The 26,600-nt window shown below is 37.0% G+C and overlaps 1 pseudogene; it reads left to right on the forward strand.

Moving 5' to 3' along the window:
* The first annotated feature begins 19,869 nt into the window (after nucleotides 1-19,869).
* On the forward strand, nucleotides 19,870-24,473 carry LOC108582602 (annotated as a pseudogene).
* The last annotated feature ends 2,127 nt before the right edge of the window (nucleotides 24,474-26,600 follow it).

Below are 26,600 nucleotides of genomic sequence, written 5' to 3' on the forward strand. Positions count from 1 at the left end.
AAAGAGAGAAGAGTCAAATAGATGCAATAAAAAATGATAAAGAGATATCACCACTGATCCCATAGAAATACTACCATCAGAGAATACTATAAATACCTCTATGCAAATAAACTAGAAAATCTAGAAGAAATGGATAAATTCCTGGACACATACACTCTCCAAGGACTAAACCAGGAAGAAGTTGAATCTCTGAATAGAACAACAACAGGCCCTGAAATTGAGGCAATAATTAACAGCCTACCAACCAAAAAAAAGTCCAGGACCAGACATTCACAGCCGAATTCTACCAGAGGCACAGAGAGGAGCTGTTACCATTCCTTCTGAAACTATTCCAATCAATAGAAAAAGAAGGAATTCTCCCTAACTCATTTTATGAGGCCAACATCATCCTGATACCAAAGCCTGACAGAGACACAACAAAAAAAGAGCATTTTAGACCAATATCCCTGATAAATATTGATGCAAAAATCCTCAGTAAAATACTGGCAAACCTAATCCAACAGCACATCAAAAAGCTCTTATCCACCATGATCAAGTTGGCTTTATCCCTGGGATGCAGGGCTGGTTCAACATATGCAAATCAATAAATGTAATCCATCATATAAACAGAACCAAAGACAGAAACCACATGATTATCTCAAATCAATGCAGAAAAGGCCTTTGACAACACTTAACAGTCCTTCATACTAAAAACTCTCAAAAAATTAGGTATTGATGGGACATATCTCAAAATAATAAGAACTATTTATGACAAACCCACAGCCAATATCATACTGAATGGGCAAAAACTGGAAGCATTCCCTTTGAAAACCAGCACAAGACAAGGATGCCCTCTCTCACCACTCCTATTCAACATGGTGTTGGAAGTTCTGGCGAGGGCAATCAGGCAAGAGAAAGAAATAAAGGGTATTCAGTTAGGAAATGAGGAAGTCCAATTGCCCCTGTTTGCAGATGACATGATTTTATATTTAGAAAACCCCATCATGTCAGCCCATAATCTCCTTAAGCTGATAAGCAACTTCACCAAAGTCTCAGGATACAAAATCAGTGTGCAAAAATCACAAACATTCCTATACACTGTTAACAGAGAGCCAAATCATGAGTGAACTCCCATTCACAATTGCTACAAAGAGAATAAAATACCTAGGAATCCAACTTACAAGGGATGTGAAGGACCTCTTCAAGTAGAACTACAAACCACTGCTCAACAAAATAAAAGAGGACACAAACAAATGGAAGAACATTCCATGCTCATGCATACGAAGAATCAAGATCGTGAAAATGGCCATGCTGCCCAAAGTAAGTTATACATTCAAGGCCATCCCTATCAAGCTACCACTTTCTTCACAGAATTGGAAAAACTACTTTAAAGTCCATATGGAACCAAAATAGAGCCCACAATGTGAAGACAATCTTAAGCTAAAAGAACAAAGCTGGAGGCATCACGCTACCTGACTTCAAACTATACTATAAGGCTACAGCAACCAAAACAGCATGGTACTGGTACCAAAACAGAGATATAGACCAATGGAACAGAACAGAGGCCTCAGACGTAACACCACACATCTACAACCATCTGATCTTTGACAAACCTGACAAAAACAAGAAATAGGGAAAGGATTCCCTATTTCATAAATGGTGCTGGGAAAACTGACTAGCCACATGTAGAAGGCTGAAACTGGATCCCTTCCTTACACCTTAGACAAAAATTAATTCAAGATGGATTAAAGACTTAAATGGTAGACCTAAAACCATAAAAATCCTAGAAGAAAACCTAGGCAATACCATTCAGGACATAGGCATAGGCAAGGATTTCATGTCTAAAACACCAAAAGCAATGGCAACAAAAGCCAAAACTGACAAATGGAACCTAATTAAACTAAAGAACTAATGCACAGCAAAAGAAACTATCATCAGAGTGAACAGGCAACCTACGGAATGGGAGAAAATTTTTGCAATCTACTCATCTGACAAAGGGCTAATATACAGAATCTACAAAGAACTCAAATAAATTTACAAGAAAAAAACAAACAACCCCATCAAAAAGTGGGCAAAGCATATGAACAGACACTGCTCCAAAGAAGACATTTATGCAGCCAACAGACACATGAAAATATGCTCATCATCACTGGCCATCAGAGAAATGCAAATCAAAGCCACAACGAGATACCATCTCACACCAGTTAGAATGGCAATCATTAAAAAGTCAGGAAACAACAGATGCTGGAGAGGATGTGCAGAAACAGGAACACTTTTACACTGTTGGTGGGACTGTAAACTAGTTCAACCATTGTGGAAGACAGTGTGGCGATTCCTCAAGGATCTAGAACTAGAAACAACATTTGATCCAGCCATCCCATTACTGGGTATATACCCAAAGGGTTGTAAATCATGCTGCTATAATGACACACACACACATATGTTATTTGCAGCATTATTCACAATAGCAAATACTTGGAACCAACCCAAATGTCCATCAATGATAGACTGGATTAAGAAAATGTGGCACATATATACCATGGAATACTATGCAGCCATAAAAAAGGATGCGTTTATGTCCTTTGCAGAGACATGGATGAAGCTGGAAACCATCATTCTGAGCAAACTATCACAAGGACAGAAAACCAGACACTGCATGTTCTCATTCATAGGTGGGAATTGAACAATGAGATAACTTGGACACAGGGTGGGGAACATCACACACCGGGCTTGTCAGGGGGTCGGGGGCTGGGGGAGGGATAGCATTAGGAGAAATACCTAATGTAAATGATGAGTTGATGAGTGCAGCAAACCAACATGGCACTTGTATACCTATGGATCAAATCTGCATGTTGTGCACATGTACCCTAGAACTTAAAGTATAATTTAAAAAAAAATTCCCCAAAGTTTTATTTATATAGATATTTTTTTCTCCTGAAAATTTCAGGCAATTTTGATCACTATTAAATTGGCATGCTAAAGTAACATTTCTTTATGGACATGACTTGTTAGTTTAGAATGCTAATATTTGTTTTATATATATACATATAATTTAATATACATATAACGTGTGTGTGTGCATGTGCATGTGTTAGTAAACATTCCCGATGTTAACTACTTTTATTGCTGAAGGCTAAATCTAAAATGTTTAAGTAAAATTTTAAAAAACCCTTCACTGATCACAAAGGAAGGTTTGTTAAATTTCACACTCTCCAATTATTATGGTCATTGTTGATTCCTCATTTGCAGAATGCAAAATTCCACTGAGAATAAATTTGTAGTAGAAATTATTCCTAAATACAAAAGATTATATGAATAATTTAGTCAATTGGGTTCCCCCAGAAAGGAGGGGAATCTGTTTAATTAGCAGGGATTCTCATCCCTTATTGTTGATTGACTAGTGTTACAAGACAAATATGGTGGTGAATAATTACACAGTTAAAGTAAGCGTGCAGATTTTTAAATTAAATGAGAGGAGAAACAATGGCAAAGCCCTTAAAAGCAGGTCCTAATTTTAAAGTTCTTTAGTACTATGCTACACCACATTCAACAACATAAAGGCTCACTCTGTGACAGGTACTACATTAAATCTTAGCAAACTTCATGAGAGCCCTATGTGATAATATCCTTCAGTTTTGTAAGTTTGGCATTTACTAGTCTTGAATTTTCTATGGTGTACTAAGCTCGTATTAGTCCAGAGGCCCAAGGATATATTTAGATTTCATGGTAGAACTAAGAATAATCTCAACCACAGGGAACTATGGTGTGGCATTAATTTTGAAATCATTTTTTCTTGATTTTTCTTTGCCTTCTAATTGTTTTGTGAGTTTTTCTTTTTTTAAAATTTCTGTGGGTACATAGCAAGTGCATAAGTGTGTATATTTATGGGATACCTGAGGTGTTTTGATATAGGTATGTAATGTGAAATAAGCACATAATGAAGAATGGGGCATCCATCTCCTCTAGCATTAATCCTTTGAGTTACAAACAATCCAATTACATTTTTAAAGTTATTTTAAAATATGCAATTATTATTGACTATAGTCTCACCTTATTGTGCTATCAAATAGTAGGTCTTATGTGTTCTTTCTATTTTTTAATATCCATTAACCATCCCCACCTCCCCTCACCCTGCTCTATCCTTCCCAGCCTCTGATAACCATCCTTCTACTCTCTATGTCCATGAATTCAATTGATTTGAGTTTTAGATCCCACACATAAGTGAGAACACATGATGTTTGTCTTTCTGTGCCTGGCTTGTTTCACTTAACTTTATGATCTCCATTTCCATCTGTGTTGTTGCAAATGACTGGATCACATTCTTTTTTATGACTGAATCATACTCCATTTTGTGTATGTATCACATTGTCTTTATCTATTTGTCCTCTGATGGACACTTAGATTGCTTCTAAATCCTAGCTATTGTAAACATCGCTGAAGCAAACATAGGAGTGCAGATATCCCCTTGATAAATTGATTTCATTTCTTTTAGGTATATACCCAGCAGTGGGATTGCTGGATTATGTGGTAGCTCAGTTTTTAGTTTTTTCAGGAACTGTTCTCCATAGTGGTTGCCCTAATTTATATTGCCACCAACCATGTACAAGGATTTCCTTTTCTCCACATCCTCACCAGTATTTATTATTGCCAGTCTTATTAAATTGTTTTCTATAGAATTGTTTGAGCTCCTTATATATTCTGTTATTAATCCCTTGTGAGAGGGATAGTTTGCAAATATTTCCTCCCATTCTGTGGGTTATCTCTTCACTTTGTTGATTTTGTCCTTTGCTCTGCAGAAGCTTCCTAACTTAATGTGATCCCACTTGTCCATGTTTACTTTGGTTGTCTGTGCCTGTGGGGGTATTGCTCAAGAAATCTTTTCCCAGGCCAATGTTTGGAGATTTTCCCCAACACTTTCTTGTAGTAGTTTCATAGTTTTTGATATTAGATTTAAGTCTTTAATTTATTTTCATTTGATTTTTGTAGATGGTGATAGATAGGGGTCCGGTTTCATTCTTTTGCTTATGGGTATCCAGTTTTCTCAGCACCATTTATTTGAAGAGATTGTCTTTTCCCCAGTGTACATTCTTGGCATCTTTGTCAAAAATGAATTCACTGTAGGTGTGTGGATTTGTTTCTTGGCTCTCTATTCTGTTTTATTGGCCTGTGTGTCTGTTTTTATGCCAGTACCATGCTGTTTTGGTTATTCTAACTCTGTAGTAGTATTTGAAGCCAAGGAATGTGATTCCTCCAGTTTTGCCCCTTTTGTTTTGCATAGTTCCAGCTATTCTGAGTCTTTTGTGGTTACTCATAAATTTTAGGATTACTTTTTCTATTTTTGTGAAGAATGTCACTGGTATTTTGAGAGGGATTGCATTGAATATGTAGAATGGATGTTTTAACAATATTGATTCATCCAGTCCATGAACATGGAATACTTTTCCATTATTTGGTGTCCTCTTCAGTTTCCTTCATCATTGTTTTATAAAGTTTCCTTATAGAGATCTTTCACTTCTTCTGGTTAAATTAATTCCCGGGTATTTACTATCCTATGTGGCTGTTGTAAATGGGGTTACTTTTTTTTATTTCTTTTTCAGATTGTTCACTGACTGTTGGCATATACCAATGCTACTGATTTTTGTATGTTGATTTTGTATTCTGCAACTTTACTGAATTTGTTTATCAGTTCTAACAGTTTTCTTGTGAAGACTTTAGGTTTTTCTAATATAAGATCATATTATCAGCAAAAAAGGATCATTTGACTTCTTTCTTTCCAATTTGGATGCTCTTTTTAATTTTCTCTTGTCTAATTACTTTAGCTAGGACTTCCAGTACCAGGTTGAATAACAGTGGTGACAGCGTGCATCTTTGTTGTGTTCCAGATCTTAGAAGAAAGGCTTTTTCAGTTTTTCTCCATTCAGTATGATACCAGCTGTGGATCTGTCTTACATGACTTTCATTATGCTGAGATACACTCTTTCTATATCAAGTTTTTTGTTTATTATAAAGGGATGTTGAATTTTACCAAATTATTTTTCACTGTCCATTGAAATTATTATATGGTTTTATTCTTCATTCTGTTGATAAGATGTGTCATGTTGATTGATTTGCATATGTTGAAACATCCTTGCATCTCAGGGATAAATCCCACTTGGTCATGATGGATGATCTTTCTAATGTATTGTAGAATTTGGTTTGCTAGTATTTTGTTGAGGATTTTTGCATCAATATTCACCAGAGAAGTTGTCCTGTAGTTTTTCTTTTTTAGATGTGTCTTTGTCTGGTTTTGATATCAGAGTAGTACTGGCCTCCTAGAATGAGTTTGGAAATTATCCTTTCCTTCTCTGTTTTTTGAAACAGTATGAGGAGGATTGGTGTTAGTTCTTTTTTAAATGTTGGGTAGAATTCAGCAGTGAATTTATCAGGTCCTGGGCTTTTCTTTACTGGAAGACTTTTTATTTTGGCTTCAATCTCATTATTTGTTATTGGTTTGTCCAGCTTTTGGATTTCATCCTGATTCAATCCTGTCAGGTTGTATGTGCCTGGGAATTTGTCCATTTCTTCTAGATGTTCCAATTTATTGGCATATAGTTTCTCAGAGTAGCCACTAATGATCCTTGAATTTCCACAGTATCAGTTACAGTGTCTTCTTTTCATTTCTATTTATTTAGATCCTCTCTCTTTTTTTCTTAGTCTGGCTAAAATTTGTCAATTTTGTTTAACTTTTCAAAAAACCAGCTTTTGTTGCATTGATCTTTTTGTATGTTATTTTTCATTTCAATTTCATTTATTTCTGCTCTGATCTTTATTATTTCTTCTACTATTTTGGTTTGGTTTACTATTGCGTTTCCAGTTTATAAAGATGCATCATTAGATTGTTTAATTTCCGTGTATTTGTATAGTTTCCAAAATTCCTCTCGCTATAGATTTCTACTTTTATTCCATTGTGGTCAAAGAAAGTGCTTGATATTATTTCAATTTTTTGTATGTTCTAAGACTTGTTTGTGACCTAACATATGATCTATCCATGTGCTGAGGTAAAGTGTGTGTATTCTGCAGTTCTTGGGTGAAATGTTCTGTAAATATCTGTTGGACTCATTTGTTCTATAGTGCGGTTTCAGTTTAATGTTTCTGTGCTGTTCTTCTGTCTGGAAGAGCTATCCAGTGCTGAACATGGGGTGTTGAATCCTCCAGCTATTATTGTATTGGGGCCCATCTCTCTCTTTAGCTCTGATAATATTCCCTCTATATATGTGAGTGCTCCCATGTTGGGTGTGTATATATTTAAAATTTCTATAGCAATTGCCTTAACTTTGTCCTCATGCTTTCTAACTTTGTTGTTTCTATTTATATCTTACTGTACTGACTATGTCTTGAAAACCTGTTGTGGTTATTATTTTGATTGGTTCGTTATTTAGTCTTTCTATTTATAAGACTAGTTTATACACCACAATACAGTGTCATACTATTCTGAGTTTTTCCAGACCTTTTGGAGCTTCATTGCATGTTGTTTCTTTTCTCTTGCTTCTTTTAGGATCCTTTCTTTATCCTTGATCTTCAGGAGTTTGATTATTAAATGCCTTGAGATACTCTTTTTTTTTGGGTTAAATCTGCTTGGTGTTGTATAGCCTGCTTGTACTTGGATGTGATATCTTTCTCTAGGTTGGAGAAGTTCTCTGTTGTCACCCCTGTGAATAAATGTTCTACCCCATTCTTGTTCTCTACCTTCTCTTTAAGGCCAATATGTCTTATTTGGGGCTATTTTGTAGATCCTGTAGACATACTTTATTGTTTTTTTTTTCTTTTGTTTCCTCTGACTGTATTGTCAAATAAGTTGTCTTCATGCTCACTAATTCTTCTGCTTGATCCATTCTGCTATTAAAGGACTTTGATGCATTCTCCAGCATGTCAGTTGTATTTTTCAGCTCTGGAATTCGTGCTTGATTTTTAAATATTATTTCAATCTCTTTGTTAAATTTATCCAGTAGAATTCTGAATTTCTTCTCTGTGTTATCTTGTTTCTTTGAGTTTCCTCAACACAGCTATTTTGAATTCTGTGTCTGAAAGGTCACATATCTCTATTTCTCCCGAATGAGTCTCCAGTGCCTTATTTAGTTCATTTGGTGAGGTCATGTTTTCCTGCATGATCTTCTTACTCGCAGATGTTCATCTCTGTCTGGGCATTGAGGAGTTTGGTATTTATTGTAATCTTCACTATCTGGGCTTATTTGTAGCCATCCTTCTTGGGAAGGCTTTTCATATATTTGAAATGACTTGGGTGTAACAATCTTTAGGAGACACCCCAAGCCCAGTAATGTTTTGGGTTCATGTAGACTTGTACAGGTATTACCTTGATGGTCTTGGGAAAGATCCAGAAGAATTCTCTTGATTGCCAAGCAGAGACTCTGATTCTGTTCCCTTACTTCTTTCCAAACATAAAGAGTCATGGTCTCTTTTCTGAGCCACCTGAAGCCTAGGGGTAGAGTGACAGAAGCAGCCCTGTGGCCAACACCACTGTGACTGCATTGGGTCAGACCTGAAGCCAGCACAGTGCTGGGTCTTGCCCAAGGCCTGTCTTAACCACTCCTTGACTACTGCCTATGTTTGCTCAAGGCCTGGGGGCTCTACAGTCAGCAGGTGGCAAAGCCATCCAGGCCTGTGTCCTTCCCTTCCAGGTGGCAAGTTCTCCTGGTCCCTGGGTGGATCCAGAAGTGTTGTCTGGGTGTCAGGGACTGGAGTCAAAACCTTAGTTAGAAGTCTACCTGCTATTCTTTTGTATTGTGGCTGAGCTGGCCCTCACACCACAAGACACAGTCCTTCCTGCTCTTCTCTCCCCTTTCCAAAGGCAGAGGAGCCTCATGCTGTAGCCACCACCGCCCCAGCCATGAGAAGTACTGCCAGAAACTGATGCTTCCTTAAGGTCAAAGGTCTCTTAAGTCAGCTTGTGGTGAAGGCTGCCTGGCCTGGGATTCATGCTTCAGGGCAGTGGGCTCCCTCTGGCCCAGGGAGATCCAGAAATGGCATCCAAGGGTCAAGTCCTGGAATCCGGGACCCCAAGAGCTCTCTTGGTGCTCCACCCCTTTGAGGCAGTTTTGGCACCTGGTTTTTGGTTCTTATAAAGGTATATTTTTTTCTGTGTAGATAGTTGTTAACTTGATGTCATTGCTTAGGGGTTACCATCAGTGGTACTTTCTCTTCTGCCATCTTTCTCCACTTCCTAATCAAGTATTCCTTTTAACGTACAGAATATTTTAAAATTCTCATATGGATAAACCGATTAGTCTTCCCTTTAAACTTCTGCCTTTGGGATCTTATTTAGGTTTCTCCTACCCATGTCATACAAATATTTATAATATTTTTTCTTATTCCATTTTTAACTTATTTTTGTTTTTTTTTTTAGAATAACAAAACTGTTATCAATTAATCATAAAAATGCTGAAGTGGCATATAAATTTCTGTATTGGATATGTATTTTTAAAATTATACCAATGAGATGGGGCAATTCTGTGTTATATTACAACACACATTTTGGCCATTAGACAGATGAAGCACATTTTCATTTGTAAATACATGATTTGTGCTTTTTCTTTTGTACAGTTCCTATTTATATTCTTGCCCATTTCCCCACTGTATTTTATAAGTTCTTAGTAATTTGAATGAACTACATATATTCTAAATGTTATCTTTTTGTTTTACATACATTGCAAATAATTCCTTCCAGTCTGTCAGTTGCCTTTTAACATTATTTATCAATATTTTGCTTAAAAGGGAGGTTTTACTTTTTAGGTAGCAAAATTTGTTCATTTTTAACTTCATGATATTTGTATTTCATGTCATAAGTCAAAGGCATTACTTACTGCAAGGATATAAAGAATTAGTTTCTTATAGAAATGATTTTATTTTTACATCAAAGTCTTTGTGTTAGTTGACATTTATTATAGGTTTTCTCAAGTTCCACGTACCCAACTTTCTCAAAACAATTTCATTCTCCTCTACTGGTTTCAAATGCTCCATTTGTCATCTTTGAAATTCTTATCTATAAGTCATGTCTGACTGTCACACTACTGCCATGAATGTGTTTTGTATCAGCACAGTACTCTAGGATTATAATATCCTCTTATAACCAGTAGAAGCAGACCTCTACTCCCTATTTTTCTCTTTCTTTTCTTTTGGCCAAAAGTAGCTATTTTTGCATGTACTTATTTTTTATATAAACTTTGAAATAGTTTATCAAATCACACACAAATTGCCATCTGATTAAAATTTCAGTCTTTTTAGTTATAAATTTTGGGACAAAGGTCATCTCTTTTTTTAAGTTTTCTAATTCAGGATTTAGGTTTAGATTTAGACTCTCTGAAAGTTTTCTTGACTGCTTCAAGTGTATCTTATACATTTCTTACTGCATTTCTGTAAATTCAATAGCTATTTTACCCATTGTGATTATAATCCAGTTTTCTTTTTTCTGTTTGTATATAGCATATATCAAGGAAAGACATTGACTTTTTTCAGTATTTACTTTGTTTTCAGTCATGATCATGTTAGCCTCCCTATATGAGTTCTTAAATGTTTCATCTTTTTCTTTGCTCTTAAAATTTTAAGTGACATATGATTTATTTTTTGAAGTCTGGTAGAACACAGGTATAAAATGAAATGAGCTTGATGTTCTTCTCTGGGATCTGTCTTAAATTTTATAAAAGTTTTCACAACAATTTTTGAGTTAATTAAATTTGGAGGTTGCCAAAAGAAGCCTCATTATTTTCTTCTTCTACTTATAAGTCAAAGAGCACAATTTTGTGTCATCTGGTAGTTATTCTTGGAAATCCTGTGATAGTATAGGCATAAAAGACAGTTGGGCAATTTTATTATTGCATATTTAGGGCCAGATACTGCAAAGACAACATCAAGAATAGTAATTCAATGAAGCAAGACATGAATGTAAGTCATGGTTGCATAAACAAAATATTATTATTCTGAACAATATTTTAAAATAATCGGTAACCATGATCTTTAAATACTCACCTTAGAATATTGTTTAAAAATTCAAAAACTTTCAAGAGTTTACCAGAAATACAGAGTTTCCACACTATTTTGTTGTTAAAAGGGAATATCTGTTAGCTGAGCACAGAATCATTTCGTCACAATATAAAAGAAAATTCAAAGTATAATTTCACTCTTTGTAATCCATATAACAATTTATATTGTATTCATAAGCTTTTTTAAAAGATGGGCAAGTCCACTAATATTGAGTATAACATAATATTTCTTCTTTAACTTATACAAACTTTAACAATTAGTGGTAGTATATTTTTATATGTTTAGACATGCATAAGTTGATAAGTATGTAAATGCATAATGAAATTAAAACCTTAATTTTAAGATATAATTAATCATACTTGAATTTAAAGTACATGTTACATGTACCTTTTTATGTAAATTACCGTTTTTAGTAAATTAACTTCCCTTACCATTATCTTTGCTAGTATACATATTAATGTTTTCTAATTATTATACCAACTGTAGTCTTTATATTTTTATTTATAATTAGTTTTTTTTTAATGTGGGCCTCAGGTTGAATTATTATATCAACTATAGTCTTATTATTTTTATTAATTACCAGCTTTAATTAAAATTATAAACTGTTGTTTTCTTCAGACACAGAGAAAACTAGAAAGAAGACAGGAATCCAAAGACTGCCTAATTTTTTAAGTACACATTTTAGATTATCTTTATAAATGTTAAAGTAACAAAACACATGCCTATATTAAATCCAGTGCATTTGGACATTCTCTTGATTTGTAAATCATTTGATAATATATAAGGATAGAGTAAATTGGAACATGTTTATGACTAAAGTTTAATATTTGTGGTGACTGTTATGTATATTTTAAAATGTGTTAACCCTTATTGAATTTTTTTTCCTTTAAGAGGTACAGCCTAAATCTTCTCCCCTTGAATATGGCCTAGATTTACAGCACATTTCTAATGAGTAGAAAAAAGTGGATGTGACAGTTTGTGACTTAGGAGATGAGGTAAGGAAAGGCACTACAATTTTCCCCTCCCACCTTCCTCTGGAACCAACTGCTCTAGGAAAAGCCAACTGCTACTTTGAAGCAACTTTGTGAGGAGGTCCATGTAGCAAGGAACTGAGAGGCTTTTAGCTAACAACCATGTGACTGAGTCATTTTGGAAGTGGACCTTCCAGCCCCAGCCAAACTGTCAGATGACGATAGCCCTCCCTGGCTGACATCTTGACTGCAACCTAAAAGGCTTTATGAAAACTCCAGAAGCCATCAGTACCCCAGGCAAGTGCAAAACCAAAAACAGCTGCCACGAAATGGGTTAGAAAAGCTGTTGAATTTCAGCCCTTTCCCCAAGTGGGCACTGTTCGGTGTAACCAGGAGAAAATGTTTAACTATTGGCTTCTCCCTTGGGAGTAGAAGAGAAGAGGGGAACAGAAGTTTGACAATGTGGCTTTTCAGAGTGCTACCTGAGTGCCTGATTTCTGTCTTGCATGACTTGGAGTGCTAAACGGGAATCCATCTACTTTGAATAAGTACGGGCTGCTGAGAATAAAGGAGATCTCAGCAGCCTGTTGCAGCACCAGAAGACCTGCGGGACTGCATACAGACACCAGAAGGAGTAAGAGATTTTGAGCTTCTGAAAAAGAAACAAGCAAACATCCCTCATTGGAAAATTACGTGTACACGTCCAGAGAAGATGCATCCCTAAGGAGGTTAGAGAAACTTCCGGAATATATAGCCAGGTTCATTGGTGAGGGACTTACCTTGTATAAAGCCAGGCATGAGAAAAATGATTTTTTTTATAATTATCTTTTTTTATTCTTTTTTTTTAATTATTATATTTTAAGTTCCGGGTACATGTGCAGAATGTGCAGTTTTGTTACATTAGGTATACACGTGCCATGGTGATTTGCTGCACCCATCAACCCGTTACCTACATTAGTTATTTCTCCTAACGTTATCCCTCCCCTAGCCCCCTGCCACCCAACAGGCCCCAGTGTGTGATGTTCTCCTCCCTGTGTCCTTGTGTTCTCATTGTTCAACTCCTACTTATGAGTGAAAACATGTGGTATTTGGTTTTCTGCTCTTGTGATAATTTGCTGAGAATGATGGTTTCCAGCTTCATCTACGTCCCTGCAAAGGACATGAACTCATCCTTTTTTATGACTGCATAGTATTCCATGGTATATACGTGCCACATTTTCTTTATCCAGTCTATTATTGATGGACATTTGGGTTGGTTCCAAGTCTTTGCTATTGTGAATAGTGCTGCAGTAAACATACGTGGGCATGAGTCTCTATAGCAGAATGATTTATAATCCTCTGGATATAGATCCTTGACTTAAAACTGGAATTTACATTCAAAAGGGAAGCAGAGCATAAAAGTTTAGAAAATTTGCAGCCCGGCCATGTGGTAGAAAAGACCATTTTTAGCAGAATAATTCAATCAGCTTGTGGAGCAACCACACACTGGATGTTTTTGCCTAAGTATAAAGGAGCCAAGTGCTAACAGCCAAGGCAATGGGAGAAAGACCTCAAAAGCATTTCAGAGACCATCACAGCAGGCCTTTTTCTTTTCTTTTTTTCCTTTTTGAGATGGAGTTTCACTCTCATTGCCCAGGCTGGAGTGCAATGGAACAATCTCGGCTCACCACAATCTCCGCCTCCCGGGTTCAAGCGATTCTCCTGCCTCAGCCTCCCAAGTAGCTGGGATGACAGGTATGCACCACCATGACCGGCTAATTTTGTATTTTTAATAGAGACGGGGTTTCTCCATGTTGGTCAGGCTGGTCTCAAACTCCTGACCTCAGATGACCTTGCCTGCCTCAGCCTAACAAAGTGCTGAGATTACAGGCGTGAGCCACCGTGCCCGGCCTAGCAGGCCTTTTTCTTTCTTCCCCTGAGACCTAGATGGACTTAACTATTTTGTGGGCCAGTCCTAGGGCCCCACTGTCCTGTGCAGTCTCCAGATACTGCTCCCCACATCTTAGCCACTGCCACCCCTGGAGACTTTGGACTTTCGCGTTAATGCTAGAATGAATTCAGACATTTGGAGACTTGGGTAGGCATGACTGCATTTTGCAATGTGAGAAGGACAAGAGATTTGGGAGGGGCCGGGGTGAAATGATATAGTTTGGATATTTGTCCCAACCCAAATCTCATGTTGCATTGTAATTTTCAGTTCTGGAGGTGGAACTTGGTGGGAGGTGTTTGCATCATGAAGGCAGATTACTCATGGCTTGGTGTCTTTGTGATAGACTTCTTGTGAGATCTGGTCATTTAAATGTGCATGGCACCTCACCCCAACTCTGTCTCTCTCTCTCTCTTACTTCCTTTACTGCCATGTGATGTGCCTGCTCTACCTTTGCCTTCCACCAAGACTGGAAGCTTCCTGAGGCTTCTCCAGAAGCAGATGCCACTATGCTTCCTATATCGCCTGCAGAACCTTGAGCAACTAAATCTTTTTCTTATAAACTACTCAGCTTTAGGTATTTAAAGCAGTGGAAGAACAACCTAATGTAGGTAGTATGGCCATTTTATGATATTGATTATTTCAATCCATGACCCATGGAATGCTTTTCCTTTTTTTTTTTTTTTTTTTTTTTTTGATCATCTGATTTCTTTCAGCAGTGTTTTGTAGCTTTCCTCTTCAGTTTGCTGTATGCCTAGGCACTTCAATTTCATGTAGCTGCTGTAAATGGGATAGTATTCTTTATTTGACTCTCAGCCTGAATGTTATTGGTGTATAGAAATGCTACTAATTTTTGTACATTGATTTTGTATTCTGAAACTTTCCAGTTGTTTATCAGCTAAAAGCCTGAAAAGTACAATAACAAAGTCTGAAATTGAGTCAGTAATGAAAATAGCAACCAAAACAAGCCCTGGACCAGATGGATTTACTGCCAAATTCAATCAGATATTAAAAAAAGAACTGGGACCAATCCTAATGAAACTATATCAAAGATAGTTGCAAAGGACGCTCCTTTCTTTCTTTTTTTTTTTTTTTTTTTAATTATACTTTAAGTTCTGGGATACATGTGCAGAACATGCAGGTTTGTTACATAGGTATACACGTGCCATGATAGTCTGCTGAACCATCAACCCATCATCTACATTAGGTATTTCTCCTAATGCTATCCCTCCCCTAGCCCCTCACCCCCCAATAGGCCCCAGTGTGTAATGTTCCCCTCCCCGTGTCCATGTGTTCTCATTGTTCAACTCCCACTTGTGAGTGAGAACATGCAGTGTTTGGTTTTCTGTTCTTGTGTTAGTTTGCTGAGAATTATAGTTTCCAGCTTCATCCATGTCCGTGCAAAGGACATGAACTCATCCTTTTTTATGGCTGCATAGTATTCCATGATGTATATCTGCCACATTTTCTTATCCAGTCTATTACTGATGGGCATTTGGGTTGGTTCCAAGTCTTTGCTATTGTGAACAGTGCCGCAGTAAACATGCATGTGCCTATGTCTTTATAGCAGAATGATTTATAATCCTTTGGGTATATACCCAGGAATGGGATTGCTGAGTCAAATGATATTTTCTGGTTATAGATCCTTGAAGAATCTCCACACTCTTCCACAATGGTTGAATGAATTTACACTCCCACCAACAGTGTAAAAGCATTCCTGTTTCTCCACATCCTCTCCAGCATCTGTTGTTTCCTGACTTTTTGATGATCGCCATTCTAACTGACAAGAGATGGTATCTCATTGTGGTTTTGATTTGCGTTTCTCTAATTACCAGTGATGATGAGCTTTTTTTCATATGTTTGTTGACTGCTTAAATGTCTTCTTTTGAGAAGTTTCTGTTCATATCCTTTGCCCACTTTTTGATGGGGTTTTTTGTTCTTTTCTTGTAAATTTGTTTAAGTTCTTTGTAAATTCTGAATATTAGCCCTTTGTCAGATGGATAGATTGCAAAAATTTTCTCCCATCCTGTAGGTTGCCTGTTCACTCTGATGATAGTTTCTTTTGCTGTGCAGAAGCTCTTTAATTAGATCCCATTTGTCAATTTTGGCTTTTATTGCCATTGCTTTTGGTATTTTAGTCATGAAGTCTTTGTTCATGCCTATGTTCTGAATGGTATTGCCTAGGTTTTCTTCTAGGATTTTCATGGTTTTAGATTTTATGCTTAAGTCTTTAATCCATCTTGAGTTAATTTTTGTATAAGGCATAAGGAAGGGGTCCAGTTTCAGTTTTCTGCATATGGCTAGCCCGTTTTCCCAACACCATTTATTAAATAGGGAATCCTTTCCCCATTTCTTGTTTTTGTCAGGTTTATCAAAGATCAGATGGTTGTAGATGTGTGGCATTGTTTCTGAGGCCTCTGTTTTGTTCTATTGCGCTATATATCTGTTTTGGTATCAGTACCATGCTGTTTTGGTTATTGTAGCCTTATAGTGTAGTTTGAAGTCAGGTAGCATGATACCTTCAGCTTTGTTCTTTTTGCTTAAGATTGTCTTGGCTATGTGGACTCTTTTTTGGTTCATTATGAAACTTAAAGTAGTTTTTTTCCAATTCTGTGAAGAAAGTCAATGGTAGCTTGATGGGGATAGCATTGAACCTGTAAATTACTTTGGGCAGTATGGCCATTTTCATGATATTGATTCTTCCTATCCATGAACATGGACTGTGTTTTCATTTGTTTTGTGTCCTCCTTTATTTCTTTGAGAAGTGGTTTGCAGTTCTCCTTGAAGAGGTCCTTCACATCCCTTGTAAGTTGTATTCCTAGGTATTGTATTCTCTTTGTAGCAGTTCTGAATGAGAGTTCACTCATGATTTGGCTCTCTGTTTGTCTGTTATTGGTGTATACGAATGCTTGTGATTTTTGCGCATTGATTTTGTATACTGAGACTTTGTTGAAGTTGCTTATCAGCTTAAGGAGATTTTGGGCTGAGACAGTGGGGTTTTCTAAATAAACAATCATGTCATCTGCAAACAGGGACAATTTGACTTCCTCTTTTCCTAATTGAATATGCTTTATTTCTTTCTTTTGCCTGATTGCCCTGGCCAGAACCTCCAATACTATGTTGAATAGCAACGGTGACAGAGGACATCCACAAAAGAGGCTCCTTTCTAACTCATCTTATGAAGCCAGCATCAACCTGATACCAAAATCTGGCAGACACAATGAGAAAAGAAAACATCCAGCCAATATCCCTAATGAATATAGATGCAGAAATGCTTAACGAAATACTAGCAAGCTGAATCCAGCAGCACATCAAAAAGTTAATTCACCATCCCAAGTAGGCTTTATTCCTGAGATCCAAGGCTCATTCAACATATGCAAATCACTGAATGTGATTCACCACATAAACAGATTTAAAAGCAAAATCCATATGATCATATCAATAGATATGAAAAAGGCTTTTGATGAAATACAACTTCCCTTCATGATAAAAACCCTCAACAGACTAGACATCAAAGGAACACATCTCAAAATAATGACAGCCATCTGTGTCAAACTCAGCACAAGCATCATAATGAATGGACAAAAGCTGAAATTATTTCCTTTGACAGCCAGAACAAGAAAAGAATGCTCACTCTTATTACTCTCATTTAACATAATACAAGAAGTCCTAGCCAGAGCAATCAGGCAAGAGAAAGAAAGAAAAGACATCCAAGTAGGAAAAGAAGAAGTCAAACTATCTCCCTTTGCTGATGATATGATTGTATACCTGGAAGACGCTAAAAACTCCACTCATATGTTCCTGCATGCTGTCAGTTTTGTCCATTAATATTTATAGCATATAAATTGCAGTTGTTTTAAATTATCAGTCTTAAAATTCTTCAACCTGATTGATTGGTTGATTTTTGCCTTTTAGTATGCCTTGCAATTTTTGCTTGATGCACTGTATATAACAAACTGCTGTAAATAGGGCTTTGGTAATGTGATGATAAGATGTTGGGGGTGGGAATTGTTCTATAGTCCTATGGTTAGATTTTGTTATTTTGGTGAACCTGTGCCTCTGGACTGTGAACTTCACGAGTACTTTTTGTAACCCACATCCTCTTTTTAGGTGAAACATAATGAGTTGAGGGGGCTGGAGTTAGATATTTTTCTGCTGTCACCTAGGATGATAAATTTGATTGGAGTTGGGTATTTCCTTTGATTTAGACCAGCTGATTCTTATAAAACCCAGCAAGTTAGGCTCTGGTTACATAGCTTCTCCTAAGAGTACAATATACTATGAAGAACAGAATGCCCTGTTGTATTTCAAAATTGTTTCTCCACCCGCTGCCCTTTCCCCCATTTCCAAAAGCAGAAGGGTGGATTTTCTCCGAAATTCACTCAGAAAGCCTGGTGGATTTCCAGACAATAAAACACACAAAAGTATGTGGGGGTGGGGGGGAATAGGGGGACTGATTATGAAGTCTCCCTGAAGCGTTTACTCTCAGACTTGTCCACAATGAGCCTTCAGCAATTCATCAATTACAGTCCAGGTTTTTCTGTCCCAGAGCCTGTTCCCGTAGAGGTTTCTGCTTCTGCATACAAGATCTGTTTTTTTGTATCTGTCTCTCTGTCTCTCCAATTTTGGAAGCATGGGTTTATCCTGTACCTCTTCTTTCTTGAAGATCTAAGAAGTGTTAGAGTTGTTTATTTTTCATTTTATTCAACTTTTTACTTGTTGTTCGGAAGGAGTGGTGACTTCTGAGCTTTTTATCTGCTGCTTCGGAAACTGAGAGTTCCCTGTTATTTGTTTTGTGCCACAATTTTTAAAAAGGTTTTTGTTGGTAAACTGTATGGGATAGATGTTACCTCTGCTTCTGAAAGTAAACCTGTATTGTGGGCTTCTTCTACGACCTTTGCAGCCTCTGGATTGCATGCCAGAAGCTGTCTCACCACCACGAAGTTCTTCTAAACTAATCACTTGGGAAGGGAGAAAGTGCAGAAGGAAAGCAACTTATTTCTAAGAAAATGGCACAGAATTTCCTCACATGTTTTTACTGACATCTTACTGTACAAAATGTAATGGCCTCACATAACTCCAAGGGAGGCTAGGGCATTTGGATTTTATCTTGGAGGCCATGTGCCCAGCAAAAAAGATAATAGATATTAGGGGACAAATAGCACTCTGCCATAATATGATTCAGATTTTGACCAATTTGGTTGACCAAAAAATAAAGAAATCAGCAGAATTTATGTATCCACTAAGTTCTTACTGTGTATTACACTATTTTAGGCTTTGGGGTGCAATAATATGATAGCATTAGGTAGTAGACCTTTACCTACCCCAAACATAAAATATAGATTTTATTCAACTATACATGGGAATGTTTACAAAAATGATCGTGTATTAGACACAAATAAAAGTTTAATATTTTTAAAAACTGAGTGCATAGTTCATATTCTTTAATTACATCCCAACAAAAATAGAAGTAAATATGTAAAACATAACAAAAACATGTTAGAAATTAAGCACATTTTTCAAAAAAGAGAAAATAAAAAAATACGGAGAAATGGGTTAAAAGGACACTTCATGGCATGGCTAAAGAGAAACAGAGCAATACTCTTTTATTTAAAGCTGAAGGACTCAGATTTAAACCTAGTATTTCTGTTAAGAAATAAGAAAAACAGGCCAGGCACGGTCGCTCACGCCTGTAATCCCAGCAGTTTGGGAGGCCGAGGTGGGCAGATCACCTGAGGTCGGGAGTTTGAGACCAGCCTGACCGACATGGAGAAACCCTGTCTCTACTAAAAATACAAAATTAGCCGGGTGTGGTAGCGTATGCCTGTAATACCAGCTACTCGGGAGGCTGAGGCAGGAGAATAGCTTGAACCCGGGAGGCGGAGGTTGCAGTGAGCCAAGGTTGTGCCATTGTACTCCAGCCTGGGTAGCAAGAGTGAAACTCTGTCTCAGAAAAAAAAAAAAAAGAAGAAGAAGAAAAAGAAAATAAAAACACTTGTCTTAAAATATTTTAAAATGTTATTTACAATGTAAACCTGAGGAAATAGTAAAACCAATAAAAGAAATAAACATAACCAAAAGGTGAACTTTTGGAAATACAAATGAAAGAAATTGCTCTCAATTTTCAGTAAGTGAAAAAGAAACCAAGTGAAACTACAATATTAGTAATGAAAAATAAATAACCACAACTACAGAAGAGATTGAAAAAAGAATATATCATGCAATTTTTGCCAATCAATTTAAGGACCAAGAGGAAAGAATATTTTTGAATGAAATTTAAAACAGATAAAAAATAACTCTAGGAGTGTTAAGCTTGAATAGATGAATTATCATATCAGAAAGGTGATTATCAGCTGATGTTATACAAGCAATAAGATCATTTTCATAGCTGAGTTCTAGCTAACCTTTACAGAACATAGTATTAAATTTTAATGAGTTTAAAAATAATTCCAGACCACAGGGAGCCAAAATGCAACTCTGAATGGTTCATTTTTATTAATTTAGCAAAGCATTAATACTAAACCCTCATTAAATGGTACAAAATATTACATATGAATGGAAATGGAAAAACATCTAGATAATGTATTTGCAAAGACAATTCACTAAACACAAGAAAAATACACCCTAAGCAAATAAATGCAATAATAAAAGAGGTTCATTCTCAGAAAACTCAATGGTTAGAGTCCCCATTTTAAAAGAGAAAAGCATTAAGATCATCTCAATAGATGATGAAAGAAAAATAATTGATAGATATTTCTAAGAAAAACTATACTAGAAATGGAATTGAATGACTTTAAATGAACACTATTTTCAAAAAACTAATAATGTAATTCTAAAATGGCAAAATACTAGTACCATTTCAATTTATATTGGGAACCAGAAGCATGCTAACTATTTATATTAATATACAAGAGTAAAGAAATATAAGTAAATAACAAAATAAAGGAAATTGAAGTAAATGGTATATAATCATGAAATATGATAAAACCATCTTCCTTGTAAATCATATTGTTCACTTAGAAAACCAGAGATCAATGGAGACAAGCGGAAGGGTGGACCACGTACCCCATGCCCAGCCCTTTCTATGTCCTGAACCTTGTGAGCTGCTGCTGGTGGAGAAGGCCCTCCCCTAACTCTCCCAGCTCATGGTAAATTTCTTCTTGTCTGGTTTCTAACCTGTGGCTGCCATAGGTGTGGACCCTGGACATTGCAGGGACAGCTCCTCCCCACTTTTCTGTGGTAGCCCTTGGCTCTTGCTGCTGCCACTTCTGCTTTCTGGGACTGGGACTCAGATTTATGCTACACCTTACTCCATCCCAGTCCCTAGTAAACAGCATTGGATTTGTTTGTATTTGTCAAAAACAAGGTGTGGCATAGCCATTAGCACCTATGTTGGGGAAACAGCACACAAACAAGAAGCTTACAGCCTCAGTGGCAAGCACTTCATCATATCAAAGATGGAGAACTCTTGTAGTCATTTGTCATGCCTTCTGCAGACAAAAGATACCAAAAAGTTACAAAGATCTGTCCATCTTGTAGATAAGGCCACTAATAAGTCAAAAATCTGTCAACATCAACCACAATGTGTCCAAATATGCCCCATTTGACTGCTAAGGTTGAGGACAAAGGAAATGGAATTAAGACAGTTACAGTCAACATAGTTGACATTGCAAAGGGCCCAGTTGGCCTCCTGTGCATCCCACCAAATATTTTATTTGTAAGTTAGAAGCACAAGTCCTGTGGTGGCAAGAATGACCATTACATTATCAGTGGATCTCATGAGGCAAACAAACTGCAAGACATGTTGGATGGATTCATTTAAAAACGTGTTCTCAGTCCAGAGTGAGAATCCTGAAATGCATCTGCACATCAACCCAAAGAAGCAAAGCATAGGTAATTTTTGTAAAGCCAGTTTCTATAGAGACATGCTTCATACATATCATAAACTCTGCACATTTATTCTCAAAAATCCATCTGAAAATAGTGAGTGGTACAGAAGAGAAAGAACAGTAAAAGAAAAATAGAAAGAGCAATGACAAGGCAATGACTCCATACCCAGCAGTGAGAAAGTACCATCACCACCACCACCAGATGCAGTGAGTCCTCTTCATATGCCGTGGAAGAAGAGGAAAGGGATGACTGGGGGTGGATACAACTGAGGAAGCTCAAAGGTATAGAACAGATAAAATCAGTGATCATGCACATGTTCTTTCAGTGATGATTTCGAAAAAACTTTTGAGGAGCAGATCAATATCCTATTTGATTTTTTTTTTTTAAGAAAAAGAAGAAGGTGTTATTGACTCATCTGATAAAGAAAGTGTTTCTGATGCATAAAGACTGGTTGTAAAAGCCATGGGCCCTCTTATTCTGACCAAAGTTCTTTTTCATGACATTAGAGAACAAATTAAGAAGCACAGACACCATTTCCCATGATTTTTCACAAGAAAACTCAGTGGTACCTTCTTCATGGTGTAGAATCTGTGGTAACAATGCTTCTAGCTTGGCTCATCTCCAAGATTTCACATACATTGAAAGAGATGTAAGATGTGGACCTTTTTGAAAAAGAGGTTATCATTGGCTGTTCAGGAAAGGACTCTGAAATATGTCTGAAAAGAACGTGACATAGAATAGGGAGTAGAGCAAGATAGTGAAAGAGAAGTTTCCACTGATTGTCTCCCCTGCAAGGATACCAATTTAACAACTATCTACACATAAGAGGCATTGAAGAGGTAGAAAAAAAAACTGTCTTGAATAGCCAATGCCACGCCTAATGCATTCCCTGGCAGTGGCAACATGGTGCAGAGAGCATTTCTGTGCACTGAGGAGAGGGAGCGTAAATCAACTGTTAGGCGTTGAACTCAGTGCTGTCTTGTTATAGCAGAAAGGAAAACCAGACCAAACTCAACTGACACCACAGAGGGAGCATATAAACTAGCTAAAGGGTAATTGCCATTCCCAGCACTTGGAACTTGAGTTCCTGCAAGTCTTGCCACTGCAGGCTAAAGTCCTCTGGGGTTCTAAATAAACTTGAAATGCAGTCTAGGCCACTAGGACTGCAACTACCAGCCGAGTGCTTAGGTTAAGGATGAGTACCAGGCCAGATAGCATTCATCACAAGCTGACTAAAAAGCCCTTAGGCCTTAAGGGGTCATGAGCAGTGGTCTGGCAGTAATCCCCATGGAACTGTGGTGGCAGTGGCCGTGGGGTGCAGCTCCTCTGCTTTTGGAAAGGGTGGGCAGTATACAAAAACCTGCATTTTGTGGTTCGAGTGCCAGCTCAGCTGCAGTACAGTAGAACACTTCTAAGTTTTTGAACTCTAGTCCCTGGTTTCTGACTGGCACCTCTGGACCCACCCAGGGTCTGGGGGCACTCGCCACCCTGAAGAGAAGGACACAGGCCTGGCTGGATTTGCTGCCTACTATATGTAGAGTCCTAGGGCCTCTAGCAGAAATAAGCAGTAGCCAGGGAGTGGTTACAGCAGGCCTTGCATGGGACCCAGTGCTATCCTGGCCTCACGTCTGACCCAACAGAGTCATAATGGAGATGGACACAGGGGTGCTTGTCTCACTCCGCCTCCAGCTTCAGGTGGCTCAGAATACAGAAATACACTCCACTTGTTTGTTTGGAAGAAAGTAAGCAAGGAAAACAAATGTCTCTGCCTGGTAATCCACCGAATTCATCCAGCTCTTGTCCAAGACCATCAAGGTGGTACCTGTGTGAGTCTGTGAGAACCACAGCATTACTGGCCTTGGGGTACGACCTAAGGCAGAAATAGATGGCATAGATGATAACACTCAAGTCTTTCCAAATATCTATAAAGCCTTCCCAGGAAGAATGGGTACAACAAACCCAGACTGCAAAGACTACGATAAATACCCAACTCTTCAATGTCCAGACACAGATGAACGTCCACGAGTAACAAGACCATGCAGGAAAACATGACCTCATCAAATGAAGTACATAAGGCACCAGGGACTGATTCTAGAAAAAGAGAAAGTGACCTTTCAGACACAGAATTCAAAATAGCTGTTTTAAGGGAACTCACAGAAGATCAAGATAACACAGATAAGAAATTAAGAATTCTGTCAGATACATTTAAAGAGAGATTGAAATAAAAGAATTGAGCAGAAAGTCTGGAGCTGAAAAAAGCATGCGGAGAATGGATCATAATCTTTTAATAGCAGAATTGATCAAGCAGAAGAAATAATTAGTGAACTTGAAGACAGGCTATTTGAAAACACACAGGCAGAGGAGACAGAAATTAAAAATTAAAAACAATGAAGCACACCTGCAGGATCTATAGAAAATAGCCTCAAAAGGGCAAATCTAAGAGTTATTGGCCTTAAAGAGGAGGTAGAGAATGAGATAAGGGTAGTAGGGAGTTTATTCAAAGGGATGATGACAGATAATTTTCCAAATCCAGAGAGAGATATCAATAGCCAGATACAAGAAGGCTATAGAACACCAAACAGATTTAAACCAAAGAAGAAGACTACCTCAAGGCATTTAACCATCAAATTCCCAAAGATCGAGGATTAAAAAAAAAAAAAAAAAAAGGATCCTAAAAGAAGCAAGAGAAAAGAAATAACATACATTGGCGTGCCAGTAGGTCTGGTAGCAAACTTCTCAGTGGAAATTCTTGCAGGCCAAGAGAAGAGTGGCATGGCATATTTAAAGTGCTGAAGCAAAAAAAGTTTTATCTTAGAGTAGTATATCTGGCAAAAATACTCTTCAGATATGAAGGAGATAAAAACACTTTTCCAGGCAACGAAAAGCTAAGGGATTTCATCAATACCAGACCTGTTCTTCAAGAAATGCTAAAGGGAGTACTTCAATCAGAAAGAAAAGCATGTTGGCAAGCAATAAGAAGTCATCTTTGGGTAGAAAACTTATTGGTAATAGTAAGTACATGGAAAAATGGAATGTTATAATGACGTAATTGTATTTCATAAACCACTCTTATCCTAAGTAGAAAAGCTAAATGGTGAAGCAATCAAAAATGACAACAACAACTTTTCAAGACATAGTACAATAAGATATAAATAAAAACAACAAAAAGTTAAAAAGTGGGAGCTGAAGACAAGGCATGGAGGTTTTATTAGTTTTTTGATTGTTTGCTTATTTGGTTGCTCATTCATGCAGACAGTGCTATCAGCATAGATAGTATGTGCAAGCCTCACACCAACTCCAAACCAAAAAACATACAATGAGTATGCAAAAAATAAAAAGAAACTAAATCATATCACTAGAGAAAATCATCTTAACTAAAAGGAAGGCAGGAAGGAAAGAAAGAAGGGAGAGAAGACCACAAAACAACGAAAAAAGGAATAACGAAATGACAGGAATAAGTCATTACTTATCAGTAATAACACTGAATATAAATGGACTAAACTCTGCAATGAAAAGACATAGAGTTGCTGAACGGATGAAAATAAACAAGACTCAATGATCTGTTGCCTACAAGAAACACACTTCACCTATAAAGACATGCATAGACTGAAAATGAAGGGATGGAAGAAGATATTCCTTATTAATAGAAACCAAAAAAGAGCAGGAGTCACTATACTTATATCAGATAAAATATATTTCAAGACAAAAACTTTAAGAAGAGATAAAGAAGGTCACTATATAATGATAAAGGGGTCCATTCAGGAAGAGACTATAACAATTTTCAATGTATTTGCACTCAACATGGGCACACTCAGATACATAAAGCAAACATTTATTAGAGGTAAAGAGAGCTAGACCCCAATACATTAATTCAGCACATCCCTTTCAGCCTTGGACAGATCTTCCAGAAAGAAAATCAACAAAGCAACACCAGACTTAATCCACACTATACAACAATTGGATGAAAGAGATATTTACAGAAGAATTCCACTTTGGCTAGGGATGGTTTATATGCTTCCTCTGTGGTGTCAGTTGAGTTTGGTCTGGTTTTCCTTTTTATCTGTTCTGCACCTTTGAGCTTCCTCAGTTGTATCCACCCCCAATCATCCCTTTCCTCTTCTTCTACAACATATGAAGAGCTGCAGAATACACATTTTTTCCTCAGCATATTGATCATTCTCAAGGATAGACCATATGTTAGGTCACAAAACCAGTCTTTAAACATTCAAAAAATTAAAATATCATCAAGCATCTATCTTCTCTGACCACAATGGAATAGAATTATAAATCAATAACACAAGGAATTTTGGAAACTGTACAAATATGTGGTAATCGAGCAATAAGTTCCTGAATGACCAGCGGGTCAATGAAGAAATTAAGAAGGAAACTGAAAAATTTCTTGAAACAATGATAGTGGAAACACGACAAACCAAAACCTGTAGGATACAGCAAAAGCAATATGAAGAGTTTGTATGTAGAAAATAAGTTTTTCTACCTCAAAAAAGAAGAAAAACTGCAAATAAACAACTTAATGATGCATCCTAAAGAACTAGAAAAGCAAAAGCAAGCCAAACCCAAAATTAGTGAAAGAGTAGAAATAGTAAAGATCAGAGCTCAAATAAATGAAACTGAAATGAAGAAAATGCAAAAGATCAATGCAACAAAAAGTTGGGGTTTTTTTTTTAAAGTTATGCAAATTAACAAACATATACCTAGACTAAGAAAAAAGAGAAGATCCAAATAAAATCAGAGAGGAAAAAGGAGACATTACAACTGATACCACAGGGATTCAAAACTAC

Source organism: Papio anubis, chromosome 17 (assembly GCF_008728515.1).
Source record: "Papio anubis isolate 15944 chromosome 17, Panubis1.0, whole genome shotgun sequence".
NCBI lineage: Eukaryota > Metazoa > Chordata > Mammalia > Primates > Cercopithecidae > Papio > Papio anubis.